This window comes from Lactuca serriola, chromosome 7 (assembly GCF_051521515.1).
Source record: "Lactuca serriola cultivar US96UC23 chromosome 7, Lser_US96UC23_V15, whole genome shotgun sequence".
NCBI lineage: Eukaryota > Viridiplantae > Streptophyta > Magnoliopsida > Asterales > Asteraceae > Lactuca > Lactuca serriola.
In genome coordinates, this window is record NC_136414.1 from 28987253 (window position 1) to 29004457 (window position 17205).

The 17205-nt window shown below is 40.1% G+C and overlaps 1 pseudogene; it reads left to right on the plus strand.

The window, feature by feature from the left end:
- The window catches only part of LOC145063825 (uncharacterized), a 146219-nt pseudogene that overhangs the window by 39182 nt on the left and 89832 nt on the right, over nucleotides 1-17205 (plus strand).

Below are 17205 nucleotides of genomic sequence, written 5' to 3' on the forward strand. Positions count from 1 at the left end.
TCTCGATGTTTAACAAATTGCAGGAGATAAACATCCAGTATAGTTATACACTGGTAGAAGATTTTTGAATAGTTTGAAACTATTGTATCGATGGAAGCTTATGAATAGTTTGAAACTATTGTATTTTGCACTCCCATATGTATAAAACTATAGAATCCTGGGAAGTTATGTAATATATAACACTTTAAAATAGTCGGTTTGTATCCAGTAGTTTGTAATCTCTTTATCAATGTAAAATATTGTTTTTATGAATATGCAAGTAGCATGTTTTGGAGTAACTATATTGTCGAGTATGAAAGTTTGGGTCTTTCATAAATACGAAAGTTAGGGTCTTTCAATCATGGTATCAGAGCAGTAGTTTGAGTGAACTAAATTCCACGGATTGGTATTTAGACTTAAACTATTGAAAGTTCAATATATGAACTAAATCATTATAAGTATAGGGATACAAACCATAGGAAATATATAAGTAAAAGTATTAGGTAATAATAAACCCTAATATTCTAAAATACAATGTTACTCCGTATTGCAGGGCAATGGCTGAACAGGTTAGTAGCCATACCCCTGAGGTTGGTGGAGGTCCTCAACCCGAGGAAGTGAATACTCCAGTATCTCCTCGCGAGGAGCGACTCTTGGGTAAACTTACCGGTGTTATTCGACAGACTCTCGAAGAACACAAAAAGAATGGTGATAAGGGTAAAGAGAAAGCCACTGGAGAATCTTCAAAAGGAGAGGTGAAGCGTCCCTCATTCAAAGATTTCAAGAGTAGTGGTGCTACAGAGTTTTCCGGTGTTCTCAATCCCATTATTGTTCTTACTTGGATCCAGAACACAGAGAAAGTGTTTCGTATTTCTCATGTGGATAATGAAGACAAGGCTAACTATGCTTCCGCAATGCTCATCGGAGAAGCATTGGTCTGGTGGGAAGCAACATATGAAGCTCTCAACGGGTTTGACCAGGAGAATTTAGCTTGGGAAATGTTTAAAACTCGTTTGCTAGAGAAGTATTGTCCTCTAGACATGAGGAGGAGATTGGAGAAGGAATTCCTCGAGCTTAAACAAGGAGGAATGACTGTGAATGAGTATGAAACTCAGTTTAATCAAAGAGCAAGGTTTGCTACAAAGTATATTCCAACTGAAGACGAGAAAATTCAGTTATTCATGGAGGGACTACGACACGAAATCCACGATTTCGTTGCCAATCGAGAAGTTCTGTCATTCGATAAAGCCGTTGAATATGCTCGAAGACGTGAGCATGACTTAGAAATACGTGGTGCCACTATTACTGCTCCGAAGCAACCACGTACTGAAAGAACTGTTCCTTCTTTTCTACCAGCTCAATCCGTTCGGACTAATCCTGGTAATCAAGTTCAAACTCAAAGTGTCTCTCGTGGACGCGGTAGATCACAATCTTTTTCTATGCAATCGCCTTCATGTCGTATTTGTGGAAGGAATCATCCGGGCCAATGCAAAATAGACAAGGAATCCATTGTCTGTTATGGATGCGGAGAAAAGGGTCATATAAAGCCAGCTTGCCCAAGAAAGGATGTTACTTGTTATGCATGTGGTATTACTGGCCACAAGAAGCGTTTTTGCCCTACTCTTACTAGTCAGATGACGGGAAGTCAAGCTTCTGTTCAACAACCGGCGAGAAGCCAAGTCCCTGCTCAACAATCAAAGGGTACTCCAACTAAAAAGGAGGAGGTGCCGAAAGCTAGGGGTCGTGCATTTCAGATTACCTCAGAGGAGGCACGCGAGGACCCGAATGTTGTGACGGGTACATTTCTTGTCAACTCTAGACCTGCTCACATCTTATTTGATTCTGGTGCCTCAGATTCTTTTGTGTCTTACGAATTTGCGCATTCCTTTCAAATTGCTTGCTTTGTACTCGCGCAACCATTTCACGTAGATACTGCGGGAAGTATATCATTACTTGCTGATAAAGTCTATAGGGATTGTGTTATGGAAATTGAAGGCTATACTTTTCTCGCTAACCTGATCCCTATCTCCTTGCCCAACTTTGATATTATTCTCGGCATGGATTGGTTATCAAAGAACCACGCTGAACTCTTGTGCTATGAAAAGATAGTACGCATTCCTATTGAAGGGGAGAATCATATCTATGTCTACGGTGAACAAAGACTCTTAAAAATAATCTCTTTCCTTAAAGCTCGTAAATTCATATCGAAAGGATGTTCTATCTATCTAGCATACACAGTTGATGTCTCAAAAGAGGAGAAGAAAACTGTAAATGATGTTCCCGTTGTTAACGAATATCCTGACGTTTTCCCTGACGACTTGCCTCGCCTTCCTCCGAATAGGCAAGTAGAATTTCGAATTGACCTTGTGCCTGGTGCTGCTCCGATTGCAAAGACTCCTTATCGTCTTGCGCCAGCTGAGATGAAAGAAATGATGATCCAACTGCAAGAACTACTTGACAGGGGTTTCATTCGACCGAGTACCTCTCCCTGGGGTGCTCCGGTACTATTTGTCAAGAAGAAAGATGGATCGATGCGGATGTGCATTGATTATCGTGAGCTGAATAAGGTGACTATCAAGAACAAGTACCCACTACCTCGCATCGACGATTTGTTCGATCAACTTCAGGGTGTTAGCTATTTCTCAAAAATTGATTTAAGATCTGGCTATCATCAGTTGAAAGTTCACGAGCAAGATGTACCGAAGACTGCTTTTCGTACTCGATATGGACATTATGAATTCCTTGTTATGCCGTTTGGTTTAACAAACGCTCCGGCTGTATTCATGGATATGATGAATCGGGTATGCCGCCCAATGCTCGATAAATCAGTCATCGTATTCATTGATGATATTCTAATCTATTCCAAGTCTGAAGCTGATCATGCCATTCATATTTGTGCGGTATTGGAACTTCTTCGAAAGGAGAAACTATATGCTAAATTCTCGAAATGTGAATTTTGGCTTCGCCAAGTTCAATTTCTCGGCCATGTTATTTCTAGTGATGGTGTATCCGTGGATCCTATCAAAATCGAAGCCATTCAAAAGTTGCATCTGGGGGCCTCCCGGAGGTGTCAGGACACTTGCCACGTCGTGGCAACCTTGTTCCACGTCGTGGGCTCTGACAGTTTTGGGGTTTCGCGCCCCGAACTTCAGAAATTCATAACTTTCGCATACGAACTCCGTTTTCGACGTTCTTTATATCGCCGCGAAGGTGAGATTATGCTCTACAACTCTCGCTTAGACTCCATTGGCTAATTTTGAATTTATTTTTAATATATTGTAAGTATATTACTTATATAGTATTTTTAGTAGGTCGGGACACGAAAACACTGTTCGAAATTCATAACTCCTTCATCTGAACTCCGTTTTCGTCTGTCTTTTTATCGTTTTCGTCTGTCTTTTTATCGTTGGACACGAAAACACTGTTCGAAATTCATGTCTTATGTCTATACGATATCTTGAGAATGGAGGAATATATAATCCCTTATCTAGAGGACACGCTATCTGATAAGATCAGAGTTGACAACGGCTTTTGAAAGCTACGATTGCTGATCAGGTTCTGAAGTCATATGGAAAATAGTTATTAGACTTATCCAAGTGGGAGACTGTTGGATTAGTGTCTAAGTCCATAACTATTTTGGTATGTACTTGACCCGATTATGAGCATGGTCCTTTTGGGTTGCCTTCACCATTGCAATATGTAGGATGAATTAAGGAGAGAGAGGTTTAAATATGATTTATTAATATATTATAAGAATAATATATTAAAGGAGAAATCATATTGTTTAATTAATATTAGTCAAGAATTAATTGATAATTAATTTTGTGGCTAAAAGAGATTAATTAAATTCAGGGGACTGGACTGCAATTATTGGATAATTGAGTTATTGGGCTAAGGAATGCTAAAGGATCAAGGGGTGAACGAAATTATGATGGAAGCCCATCAGATTTTCGTCCATGGCCTTATCCAGAAGGTTCCATGGGCTGCTTAGAGTTTAAGCTGTCCATTAGGGTTTTGACTGAAACCCTAGCAGCCCACACAAGTATATAAAGGACCCCTTAGGCTCCAAAAACGTGGACAACACTTCCATTAGGGTTTCCAGCCGTTTTTGGTGCCTCCCCTCTCTTCTCCTCTTCATCCAAGTGGCATAAGGTGTTTGTGACTCCATTAGAGGTGCAGCACTTGAGGCACTAAGCTTTCTAAGGCCAATTCAAGCAAGGAATTGATTGTTATTGCTATATAACAATCAAAGGTAATTCTATAAATCCTAATTCAGTTTGTAATTTGTTAGATCTAAGTTTATTAGTCTTGGATTCAAAGCATGTACAATAGAGAAACCTAGATCCAAGCATTAGGGTTTGTATGAGCACATAGGATTGTTCTTATGCTTAAAACCCATTAGTGGTATCAGAGCCTTGATTGGTTTCAGTTGTATGTGATGCTTAACTGTGTTATTTACTGAAAAATCGATTTTTGGCCTCTGTCCGACCTGACTCGGCGAGTCAGTGGATGAACTCGGCGAGTCTGTCCCTGACTCGGCGAGTCCAGTCCCTGACTCGGCGAGTCCAGGGGTCAGACAGAGGGAATATCGGGTTTTATTGCTGTTTTGCTGAAGGATTAATACCAAAAACGTATTTTGATGAGAAAATCCGAATTTTATTATATTTGGGTGATTATCCTTCATAAAACAAAAGATAATTTCGAATCTTTTAAATAATAGTTTTCTTATATGATAAATATGGATTATTTGAATTTTTGGTAATTATCTTATGACTAAAATAAGATTCGGTCAAATATAGATAATTATGAAATTAATTGTTTAATTTATGTTATTTGTTATTTGATCCCTTATGTTTTGAAATGTTTCAAAACTTGCCCTCAAGTTTTTGAAATTTAATAGTTAATTAAAAGTTTAATTTTGAAATGTTAAATTCTAAAACCCTAGTAATTTGAAAAAGTTCAAATCACACCCTTATGGTTTTATTAATTACTTAAAGTGTATAATTAAAAGTGATTTAATAAACCCATAAAGTTTTGGTTTACATTTAATTAAATTAAAAGTATAATTTTACTAAATTAAACCACCTAGTATTTTAAAAGTGTAAAATACACCCTATACCATATATAACATTAAAAGTGTAATATTATATATATATATGTATAAGTAAACAGTCAGTCTTACCGTTAGTAGGCCTCATTCACGAAGCTGGTCTATAAGGGGTGTTTAAGGAAATTGCCTATAAAATGGCGATTGAATGGGTATCCACTCTTACCCACCGCACTCTTGACTAGTGGAGGGTCGTTAGCCGAACGGGTAGGATAGGACAGAAACCTTCCATTATAAGTATAATGAAGTACAAAGTAACTAAATGCTTTTTCAAATTCCCAAATCATAGTTACTTTAGGCAAAATGTGAAATTGTATGCTAACCCATGGAATTACACTTCGTACCCTTGTCAAACGTTAGTGGAGCATGTGTGGTTAACCGGCACACAAATTTGGGGATGACATTGGTGGCGAAGGGTGACTCGATGTTTGTCATAGATCAATGGAGCATGTGTGGCTAACTGGCACATTGATTAGGTGATTGTAGCATTGGGTGCACCACGTGATTCGTATGGTTATTCACACCTTGTTTGTGATCCTCGGCATCCCAGTCACAAATAGTAGGGCATAATCGAGATTAAACATGCCATTGAAAAGTTCAATGAATCTCAAAAGATCTAGGAGTTTCAATTCATTTAAAACTTAATCTTCCTTTTCGTTTTTCATGGTGGAAATTGGTAAATCGTCATTTACCTACCTTCAAATATTATACAACTAGATTACGGCATCCCTCTTCTAGGTTGTAGAGTATTGTGTTGGATCCTAGCTTGATGTTTCATTTGGGTGTTGCATCAAGAATTCTAATCAACTTAACTTGAATTTTCTCCCGTTTTGTAGATGTCTACATCTTACAATGGTCTTCCCAAATCCTTTGGAACAAGCTTTCCAAATGAAGATGACGTTCCGAGATACGATCAAGGAAATGAGAGTCATGCTTCACTTCCTCTACCTCCTCCAATTGTTCTTCCTGACCCACAAGTTCAAAGGCTTGAAAAGTTCAAGCTCACTCAAGCCCTTTTGGCGAGTAAACACGAAGATGGGAAACTTGTGTGTACACACGTCTTAGAGATGAAGTCACACATTGATAGGTTAAGCATGTTGGGTGTCGAGATTTCAAGCGAGTTGGCTGCTGACTGGATTCTTCAGTCACTTCCTGAATCATATAGTGAGTTCGTTAGAGAGTACTATATGATGGACCACGACGTGACCCTAATTGATCTCACCTATTTGCTTATAGCTGCTGAATCAACAATGATTTGGCGTGCTGGTCAAGCAAATTTGTCTGGTGAATCAAACTCCCAAACTTCAATGGACACTGGCAACATTGGAAGTCCAGGAAGAACTAAGTCTGTGATTGTCCGATGTGCTGTGCCAAAGGAGTCCATTTGCTTTTATTGCCAAGAGAAGGGGCATTGGAGACGAAGTTGCCCTAACTACCTGAAAGATCTAAGAGATGGGAGAGTCAAGACGTATGGCTCTACTTCAGGTAAAATCCATTATCTAACTATTTTGAGTTCCTATTCTAGATTCTTAATACATGATGTGATAAGATTACATTTTGATGTCCTGTAGGATCGAAGAAAAGAGAGGAAGCTTGAGAAAAGAAGTGAGCTGAATCTAATCATGAAGAAATGGATTTCGATCGCATTACTTGAAGAATGGATTCTTGAGCTACTACTTGGAGTTAGAATAGATTGTTGAGAAATATGTAATAACATAGTTTTTCAATTGAATTGCATTGTAAGGACAAATTTTTTCTGCAATAAAATGAATTTTGATTTTATCTTATTTATTTATCCTTGCGATGGCATGTATGAAAAATTGATGTTTGAATGTTTCTCTTATTAGCTGTTGGGCTGAAGATCATTTTGAAGATTGCGTCTTTTGGGCTCGATAGTATAGTTATTTTGTACTCCGGTTTGGGCCTGTCCAACCGAGAGCCTTTTATGTTTTATATATAAGTATATGCTTGCATGCATATTAGGTTAACGATTTTAGAGATTAACGAAATAGCGATTCATCTAGAGCATAAGAGGTTTCTTTAATCGTTCTTGTAACCTACCAATCCTCTACAGTTGATGTTCTTAATCGAGCTCTTCTGAGGATTTTGTTTAATCATTCGACACGTTTGATTCAATTTTGTTTCGTTCTTATTTTCGTGTTCTTATTAGTTTTATATTTACATACTTGTTCAAGATCTAATCGATCTTCATAGATTAAAGGTTGTTTTAATCTCATCAATTGGTATCAGAGCAGGAGGCTGTGTAATCAATACACATCTTTTCTGTGAAAAAGATTCCAATTAGGGTTTTTCCGCAACTATCGATATTTATTGAGCCGTCATCTCATTATTGACGTACCTTGATATTTATTGATTTGCCCTAATCTGCTTTATTACAAGTCTGATCTTTGAACAGGTTTTTACGATCATAATGGACGCGACGCAATCAAACCCTATTAATATTTCCAACAGCATCGGTTCGACGATAAAGATTCCAATCTTATACACCCATGACTATGAAGTATGGGCGCATCACTTTGAAGACTACGTGATTGGATCTGAAGATAATGGGTACCTCATATGGGAAGCCATCATCAATGGACCGTTTTCTCATTCTGCAACGTCCAGGACCATTAAGACACAAAAGGAGTACAATGATCTACTAAAGGATGTGAAGGATATTGCACAAGATGAAAAGGACAAATTCCAGTGCAATATTAAGGCGTTAAGATTGATCAGATTCGCCCTTCAGTCCGACACATTCAGGTTGGTCAGCTCATGCACGACAGCAAAGGAAGTTTGGGATAGACTTCGCGAACTGTATTCTACAGACGAGGATCTTGAACATTCTATCCAAACCTTGCTCTTATCTGAGTTTGGAGAATTCAGGCAAGGGGCCGAAGAAACGGTGACCCAGACGTTCGATCGCTTCAATCATCTTCTCAGCAAGATGATCAAACACGATATTGAAAGGAAGCTTATCGAACAGAAGGTTACTTTCTTGAATGGACCGAGGTCTGAATGGAGAGCAGTGGTTTCCACAGTAAAAGCCCATGAGCAGTTTAAATCATACTCTTTGGCGAAACTGGTGGGCATTCTCAAGTCCCAAGAGAAGATTGTGCTGCAAGAGAAGAACGTCGTTTCGAGTCTTGGTTCGTTGGCCCTCCTATCAAAAAGTAAAGCTGTGATAGAGGATGAAGACCTCAACTTGGAGGAGTATGACCTCACGACTGAGGATTATGCCATGATGGTGTCCAATCCCAAGAGGTTCATAAAGAAGAGATTCCCCAGCAATAAAAACCGAAACTGGCAGGGGAGCTACAGCTCAGAAAAGGTGAACAATGAACCGAAGGCTGAGGAGCCCAAGAAGGAACCGAAGGTGGATGGCGATTCCGGAGTAAGTTGTTTTTACTGTGGTGGGAAAAACCACTATGCTAAGGATCGTGTCCTTAAGAAGATGGCTGAAAAGGATGATGGAAATGATGAGGAAGTTGTGTTGCAGAAGAGGCTGGATAAGTTGAGAAAGAAGAAGTCTACCGCTAACCCTTCTATTAATGCTCTTACTGTGTAGGGTTCGGTTAATGATGACGAGTTCGGTAGCACGGAAGTTTGGTCTACTGACTCAGAAGACGATGAAGTAAGAAAGCCTACCCATGGAAAGGCTTATGTGGCCAAGGAGGAGATTAGTGGAGGAAGATGCTTCATGGTGTCTGACGTATCTCAAATGAGGGGATACAACACCGATGGTGGAAGCGATGGACCGAAGGTGCAGGAGGACATGTGCTTTACGGCCAAACCACTCAGCCAGCAGTTCAATGAGCTCGATGAACTGATAAAGAAGGTACAATCGGTTTTCATTTCATCTAAAGTGCCACCATCCTCATATGAGAAAGAACTAAAAAACGTTAATACAAGAATTTCTCATCTAGATAGTAGCTTAACTCAAACTCGAGTCACCAATTCTAACCTAACTGATCAATTAAGCAGGGTGGCGTCGAAGAGTGAGGAGCGGAGAATGTGGATCGAGTTAAAGGAGTCGGAATTAGTTAAAGTTAAAGACGAAAACATTTATTTGCAAAGAGACAATTTAAAATTGTTAAAACAGCGGAATGTTTTTTGTTTAATTGCTAAACGTCTATATTCTAATATTACTCAGCTTCACTTGGACTGTGAAATAGGCCAAAAGATCCATCGCATGATTTTGCCCTTCCTTGAGTTTAAGGAGGATGAAATCGATGCAGAAGCCTATAATTGTGAGAGTGTGATATCGTCTGATGATGTCAATCCAACCTACATGTATGGACTGGACAAAATTGAGTCCTTCATTAAATCCAAGGACCACAAGGACATGCTTAAAAATCTCTTGGATGAAAATGATAGACTTAAACTGAGAACCGAAACCATGCAAAAATTTGACTCTTTAAACGCCAACATAAGCTCAGAAAACAAAATTGATGTTGAAAATGCATCTAAGCTTAACGAGGACGAAAACATGAGTGAAATTTCTGTAGAGGACACGGTTGACTGCTCAGAATTTGTTAAAAGCGAACCTGAAAACCACAAGAATCTTATTTCTGAAAATTCAGTGGAGTTCGCTCGATTGTCCCAACAAAAGTCCCCGAAATTGGTAGAGAAAGCAGTTGTGTATCAAAAGGTCAGGACCACTCCGAATCAAGTATACAAGGTGACTGGAGTAACCGAACATCAAACAGCTGAACTCACAGCTATTGTAAACGAAGACAATGCTGATGGCTGTGATGATTACTTCTGGGAAGCTCCAATAGATAATGCAAACGAAACTGTTGGCTTATCTGAAAGAACCTCCTGGATGAGTAAAGGTAGATACATACCTGAACCCTTGAATAAACCGGACAATTTCGACAAGCCTAGCACCAGTGGTACGAAAGACATTCCTCAGGAGGATGAAAGTTCGGCAAAAGATGAAGTTCCCTCTACTCCCTCAACTCAAAGTGAAACTCCTTCAGACATTCCCTCTACTCCCTCGGCTCAACGTAAAACTCATTGAGTTCAAAAGGAACCAGCTAAGGAGAAACCGAAAACGAAAGCTAATGTTCATCATCAACCAAAGCAGATGAGGAATAAGAAGAGAGAAAGGAACCAAAGATACAGGAAGAATCTCTCTGAAAGGAGACAATTCTGGCAATCCCAGAATGCATACTTCTCACACCAAGACAAGAATCTAAAGTATGAAAAGAATCCTGTCGAAAAGTCTGAAAGTCACAACAACCGAAAGCCAAGGTTCGGTTCACAAGAAAATACCAACCGAAGGCAAAGGTTCGGTTCTGAAAAAGACTTCAACCGAAACCAAAGGTTCGGTTCAAAGAACAATTCCAACTGAACGCAAAGGTTCGGTTCTGAAGTCAAAAGAGAACAAAACTCTAAGGTCAGTACCTCCAATGATCAAAAGCAAAAGGGTCACCTAGAGTCTCCAGCCAGGAAGTCCTCTCAATCCAAACCCACTCATTCTAATTCTTCTCGTTCTTCTAATTCTTCTACTTCCACCAATTCATCTCCATCTTGCTCTAAAGCTAATTCTGTTTGTTCTCAAAAATCTCATTTGTCAGCTGAACAAAAGGGCAAACAGAAGGTTAATGAATCCAAACCAGAGTCCAAACCGAACGCACCCAATCCTAATAAGATAAAAGTTTTTACCATTAAAAAGAAAGATGAAACAACTCTCATAAAACGAACATATCTGGTTGACATCTCTCTTACTGTTCCTGTTCCCATGAAAAGCTCACGTGGACCAAAGAAACTTTGGGTTCCTAAATCTGCTTAATTTTTACAGGTTATAAGTGACGAGCAGTTCGACGAAGAATGGTACATCGATAGTGGCTGCTCATGTCACATGACAGGGAGGAAAGAGGAGCTCAGGGAATACAGATCTCTTGCAAATGGTGGCAACGTCAAGTTTGGAAATAACTCTTTCGGCACCATAAAGGGATACGGGATGATAACAAATGGGGACTTTACTATAAGGAAGGTGGCTTATGTGGAAGGACTCCAACACAACCTCATCAGTGTATCTCAGCTTGTTGGAGGTACAGGTCTCAAAGTCTCATTCGATGATGAAGGTTCTGAAATCATAGAGAAAAAGACAAAGAAAGTGATTCTCAAGTCGGAGCGAAAGGGTGAAATGTTTCCCTTAAACCTTAAACCTATCAAAGGAAACCCAGCCATATGCTTGTTATCAAAAGCTCAATCCGACTAAATCTGGTTGTGGCACCGAAGATTCTCTCATCTCAACTTTAAAGACATCAACCGACTTGTCACTGGAGGTCATGTTAGGGGTCTTCCATTGCTCAAGTTCGACAGAGATCATTTGTGTTTTGCATGCAAAATGGGGAAGCAGAGTCGTCAAAGTCACCCATCCATAATCAACACAAAAGTTGTTGAACCACTCGAATTACTTCATATCGATTTGTGTGGTCCTTCATCTATCGAAAGCATCGGTGGTAGCAAGTATATTCTTGTTATTGTTGATGATTTTTCACGATTTACATGGGTGTTCTTTCTAAAGCTCAAATCTGAAGCGACTCATAAGCTGAAATTGTTCATCAAGCAAATTGAAGTACAACTCAAGAAGGTCGTTCGCAACATTAGGAGCGACAATGGTCTGGAATTCAAGAACAAGGAGTTTGAAGAGTTTCTAGCAGAAAAGGGAATAAGTCACAACTTCTCAGCTCCCTACACACCACAACAGAACGGAATTGTCGAAAGACGAAACCGATCTTTGTGTGAAGCTGCCCGAACTATGCTAAGTTTCGCTTCCTTACCTCTTTATTTTTGGGCTGACGCTATTTCTGCTGCTTGTTTTACACAGAACAGGTCTTATCTCAACAAGAGATTCACGCTCACACCTTATGAGATACTGAACAACAGAAAGCCCAATGTGAAATTTTTCCATGTGTTCGGCTCACGGTGTTTCATCTTTAACTCTAAAGAACACCGCAACAAGTTTGATGTCAAAGCCGACGAGGGAATCTTTCTGGGTTATTCGCTCACATCCAAGGCATACAGGGTCCTAAACAAGCGTTCGAGAAGAATTGAAGAGACATACTATGTGACCTATGACGATAGCTATGTCAAAAAGCTACAGGCCAAAGAAGAATCCGCTGGGGAAATCTTTCCTCAAACTGGCCAAGTCACAGTCTCGATCGCCAATTTATACGAGAAATTTCTGGAGCTCTTTGACGAACCAGAGAAAGCTTCTCTCTCAGAAGCAGGTGCAGCAGACAACAAGGCTGACCACATGAAGCAGATTGTCGAAGAAGCTGCAAGGAGAATGCATGAAGAAGGATCGACTACTGATGAACCTCCATCCAACAATACTTTAGTCGAGGGGGAGCCAAGCTCAAACGTCGAGGGTGAGCCAAGCTCTCATGTCGAGGGGGAGCCAAGCTCACATGTCGAGGGGGAGCCAAGTTCTACAACTCCAACCGAAGGTGCTTTTCCAACCGAAGGTGCTTCAACGCCTGATAGCTCAGCACCACAAGAAACCCCTGAACCTCAAGTTTCTCAAAGCTCATCAATCGAGGGGGAGCATGATGATATGACGCTTGATTACGATAGCCAATCTGAGCCAGAAGAAATGATCAATGCTGAACTAGACCCAACCTTTGATCCGAATTACCCTCCTCTTACCAAATGGACCAGAGATCATCCTATCTCTCAAGTAGTTGGTGATGTATCTGAAAAGGTTCTGACCCGATCACAACTGAAGGCAAAACAGACATCCTTATTTTCAAAGGTTGAGTTTTGTATGTTTAACTCATTCGTATCAAAAGTTGAACCGAAGACAGTTAACACTGCCCTCGATCACTCTGATTGGGTTCAAGCAATGCAAGACGAACTGAACGAATTTGAAAGGAACAAAGTCTGGCGCCTCATTCCAACTCCTCCAGATGCTTCGGTTGTTGGTCTCAAATGGGTTTTCAGGAACAAAATGGACAAGGAAGGTAATATTATAAGGAACAAGGCTCGTCTGGTGGTAAAGGGATACTGTCAGGAGGAAGGGATAGATTATGAAGAAACGTTCGCTCCAGTAGCTAGGCTAGAATCTGTTAGAATATTTCTGGCTTATGCTGCTCACAAAAACTTTGAAGTTTTCCAAATGGACGTCAAGTGTGCATTTCTCAATGGAGAACTCGAAGAAACAGTGTATGTGGAGCAACCTCCTGGATTCGTAAACGAAAAGTATCCAAACCATTGCTATATTTTGGATAAAGTTGTGTACGGCCTCAAACAAGCTCCGAGAGCCTGGTATGAAACGCTAACTAAATTTCTAAAGATGTCTAAATTCAAACAAGGTTCGGTTGACCCAACCTTCTTTCGCAAAAAGGAATGTAACCACCTTATGATAGTTCAAATTTATGTCGATGACATCATCTTTGGCTCCACGAATCCCAGCTAAACAGCTGAATTCAGAAAGTTGATGGAGACTAAATTTGAAATGAGCTCAATGGGTCCTATTAACTTTTTCCTTGGTTTAAATATTAGACAAGGACCCGAAGGCATCTTTATTAATCAGGAAGCTTACACGAAGACTCTCCTAGCAAAGTTTGTCATGATGGGAGACGCAAAAGTCAAAGTCCCAATGGCATTCGGCACCAAGCTTACTCCATCTCTTGACAAACCGGCTGTCGACATCACGCTCTATCGTCAAATGATAGGCTCACTTATGTATCTAACTGCTAGCAGGCCTGACATCATGTTTTCTGTGTGTTACTGTGCTCGATTTCAGGCAAACCCACGCGAACCTCACATGCTTGCAGTGAAGAACATCTTACGCTATCTCAAGCGAACCACCTCCTTAGGTCTATGGTATCCTTCCAACTTAGGCTTCTTCGTTCAAGCCTATTCTGATGCTGATCTTGGAGGATGTGGACTCGACAGAAAAAGCACAACTGGTGGCTGTCAATTCCTTGACGGGAAGTTGGTCAGCTGGCAATCCAAGAAACAAACGTGTGTGTCGTTGTCTACTGCCGAAGCGGAATACATTGCCGCTGCATCCTGCACATCACAAGTGATTTGGATCCAGAGTCAACTTCGAGACTATGGACTCCATATGAAGAAGATCCCACTATATTGTGACTCTGAAAGTGCAATTAGGATATGTCATAACCCAGTGCAACACTCTAAAACCAAACACATAGCACTGAGGTATCACTTCATCAAAGATCACGTGGAAGATGGAAACGTCGAAGTTCACTTCGTAAGAACCACTGATCAACTGGCTGACGTCTTTACCAAAGCTCTTCCTGAAGCATCATTCAATAAAATATTGCAAGGGCTAGGTATGATGGAATCAGAGTCAGTCCCTCACACTACCTCTCAACCTCAAACGTAAGAAGCGAATCCAACCGAACGTTCGGGTTCGGTTCAACCATCTGACTCGCTCATTACTTCAAAGGTAGTTTTTCTGTGTTGTATATTTCTTGTACAATTTTATTTTCCTTTGTGTTAAAAGTATTTTTCACTTGCATATCTAAATTCCTTGGTTTCTCAAAATTTTCCAAAACGGAAACCTACCGAAGGTTCGGGTTCGGTTTTTCAAAATTTTCCTAAACCGAAACCAACCGAAGGTTCGGGTTCAGTTTTTCAAAATTTTCTGGAACCGAAACCAACCGAACGCTCGGGTTCGGTTTTTCAACTTTTTCCCAACCGAAACCAACCGAACGTTCGGGTTCGGTTTTTCGTATTTTTTTTCAAAAGTTTTTTTTTAAAGTCTTATTTTTTTTCTTACTTAATTTTTTTTATTATTCTTTTTATTTTTCTTTATTTTATTTAATAAATCTCAAAAACTCCAAAAATATTTCTTTTTTATTTTCTTGTGTGTTCCTTCGTTTATGGGGATATATTTGATGAATTACTTAAGTGTCCCTAGAAGCATGTTGCTGTATGTGTCCCAAGCCTCATAAGATTTTGAATAATAGCCTTCATGACCTGGTATACACAAACCTTGTCTTCCCAATAAGGCTAACACATTTATTCTAATCGTGAGCTACCTCACTCTTTTCTCACATGAGTTAAGAGTTTCCTGCTTGGTCCTTATTTTCGCAGCAGAGGTACTATATCTTCTTACACCATCTCCATAACTATTCTCCACTACATTCGTTTCATCAACGTAACCCTTGAGACTCTCAGAAATTACCACTGAGGTTTATGGTAACACAACATCTGCGTTTATGATCTTAGTTTCGTGTCACTACGAGCTGAGTGAAACCCAAAATTCATCACCTAATGAATTGACGGTGAACAATTAAATTGCTCAAGTTTTCACCAAAGGATTAACGAATGTACCCTAATGAAATCTCAAATTTTCTTTTGTGTGATTCCTATGAAATTGTTAATCACCATAACATTTCTTCCCTTGGGATCCAGATTTTAATTTTTTTTTATCTGAGATTTTATATTTTTCCAAGCCAATTTAAAATAAATTACTACCTACTTGTTCAACAGGCTACACCGGTCTCACAAGTACTTTGTTCACTTTCTTTCTTACTTCAAGAATAGAATTGATGAATCAAAGCGAATGCCACCCTTATTTAGCCTAATTAAAAGAAGTCTTTCAACATTTATTAATAAATGTTTGATCGTAATTCAACGGGAATTCACACTAACACTTTAAGGTCTCTCTTGACCTTGAAGGAAGAGATTCGTGCCCGGGATCATCAGTTTCGTGTCATTATTGACATCACAGAATATCCTTAAAAGAGTTGCTTTATTTCTTTTTCTTTTACACTCTTTGCACGAAAATCTTTGATTTTCTAAAATTCCGTTACTAACTTTTACAGGTTGTATTATTACTTGGTGGTTAATTATCAAGTTGTGGTCAAAAACAATCCACGTGGGTACTTAATTCAAAAGATGCTGTTTAAAAGGATAAGACGAAAACTTGCTGACTCGGCGGGAGTTAAAAGGATTGAAATTCAAACGACGGTAAAAAGTGGGCGCGTGTGAATTTGAAACGGCCGTGCTTTTACTGACACTTGTGGACGCATGTGCGAAATCCAAGCGTCATCACTCTGGCATTAAAGGCGCGTGAGGAATGGAAACGGTTTTCTCTCTGAAACGGCGCTTGTTGGGCGGCGTGATCCTAGGAATCTGACACTCTCTCTCCTACGTGATCATCGCACGCCTCAACTGTCATCCATCTGTCACTCAAGAACTCGTTTCGTATTTCCATAAGAGATTTGAAACGATTTTTCTCTCTCCTATCACCCACTATAAAAGCCCTTCTACACCACCTTTTACCTCTTTACTGCCTATGAAATTTCCAAAGAACAAATACTCCCAAACAGCTTTCCTGTTCATCATCTTCTTTCTACCTGCAACAATGGCTGAATCCTCTTCTGTCCATGCTACTTCCCAAATCCTCCCCATCCGTCCACAGCAATGTCTGGTGATTGACCTCAACCCATTGGCGTACGACTCCTACATGTCACTGATTATTGAGTGCTTGAAGTACTCCCAACTTGCTCCAGCTCTCTCGAGAATCGAATCTGTGCCAATGGTGACCCTATCGCAGGTTTACGCGACTGCTTATTACGACAAGGCAGTTGACCGGGTGTTCTTTGAAATTGCAGAACACAAGACTTCAGTTTCTCGCCAACGTTTCTGCACCATGCTTGGGTTTGCCGTTGACCCTTCAAGAATCAATCCGGAGACGATTTCGGTTGGCCATCTGTATAACATGTTTTACAACATGGGGTACACAGAGGTCCTCACCTCTATCGCGAAATTCAAAAAGTCCTGCCTGCCGCCACAGTGGAATGGCTTATTTACAGTCCTTTTCAAGGGCTTGTCGGAAAGGAGCTCAGGATCCGACGGTGCAAGTTGTCTCTTCCTGTCGATCATGTATGGGGTCTACAACGGGATTAACCTGGACTATGGGTTGGTCCTATGGCAACAGCTCATCCAGAGCCTTTCTTCATCATCCCGACACTCTGAGGTGTCGTTGGCAAGGTTCTGGATTCTGATTACACGGTGGGCCATGGATAAGTTTGACATTCCCACTGCTGACGGTGCATCGATGTCTTCTGTTGGTACGTTTCATACCAAGAAGATCATCGTCTCAGATGCATCTAAATTTTCTT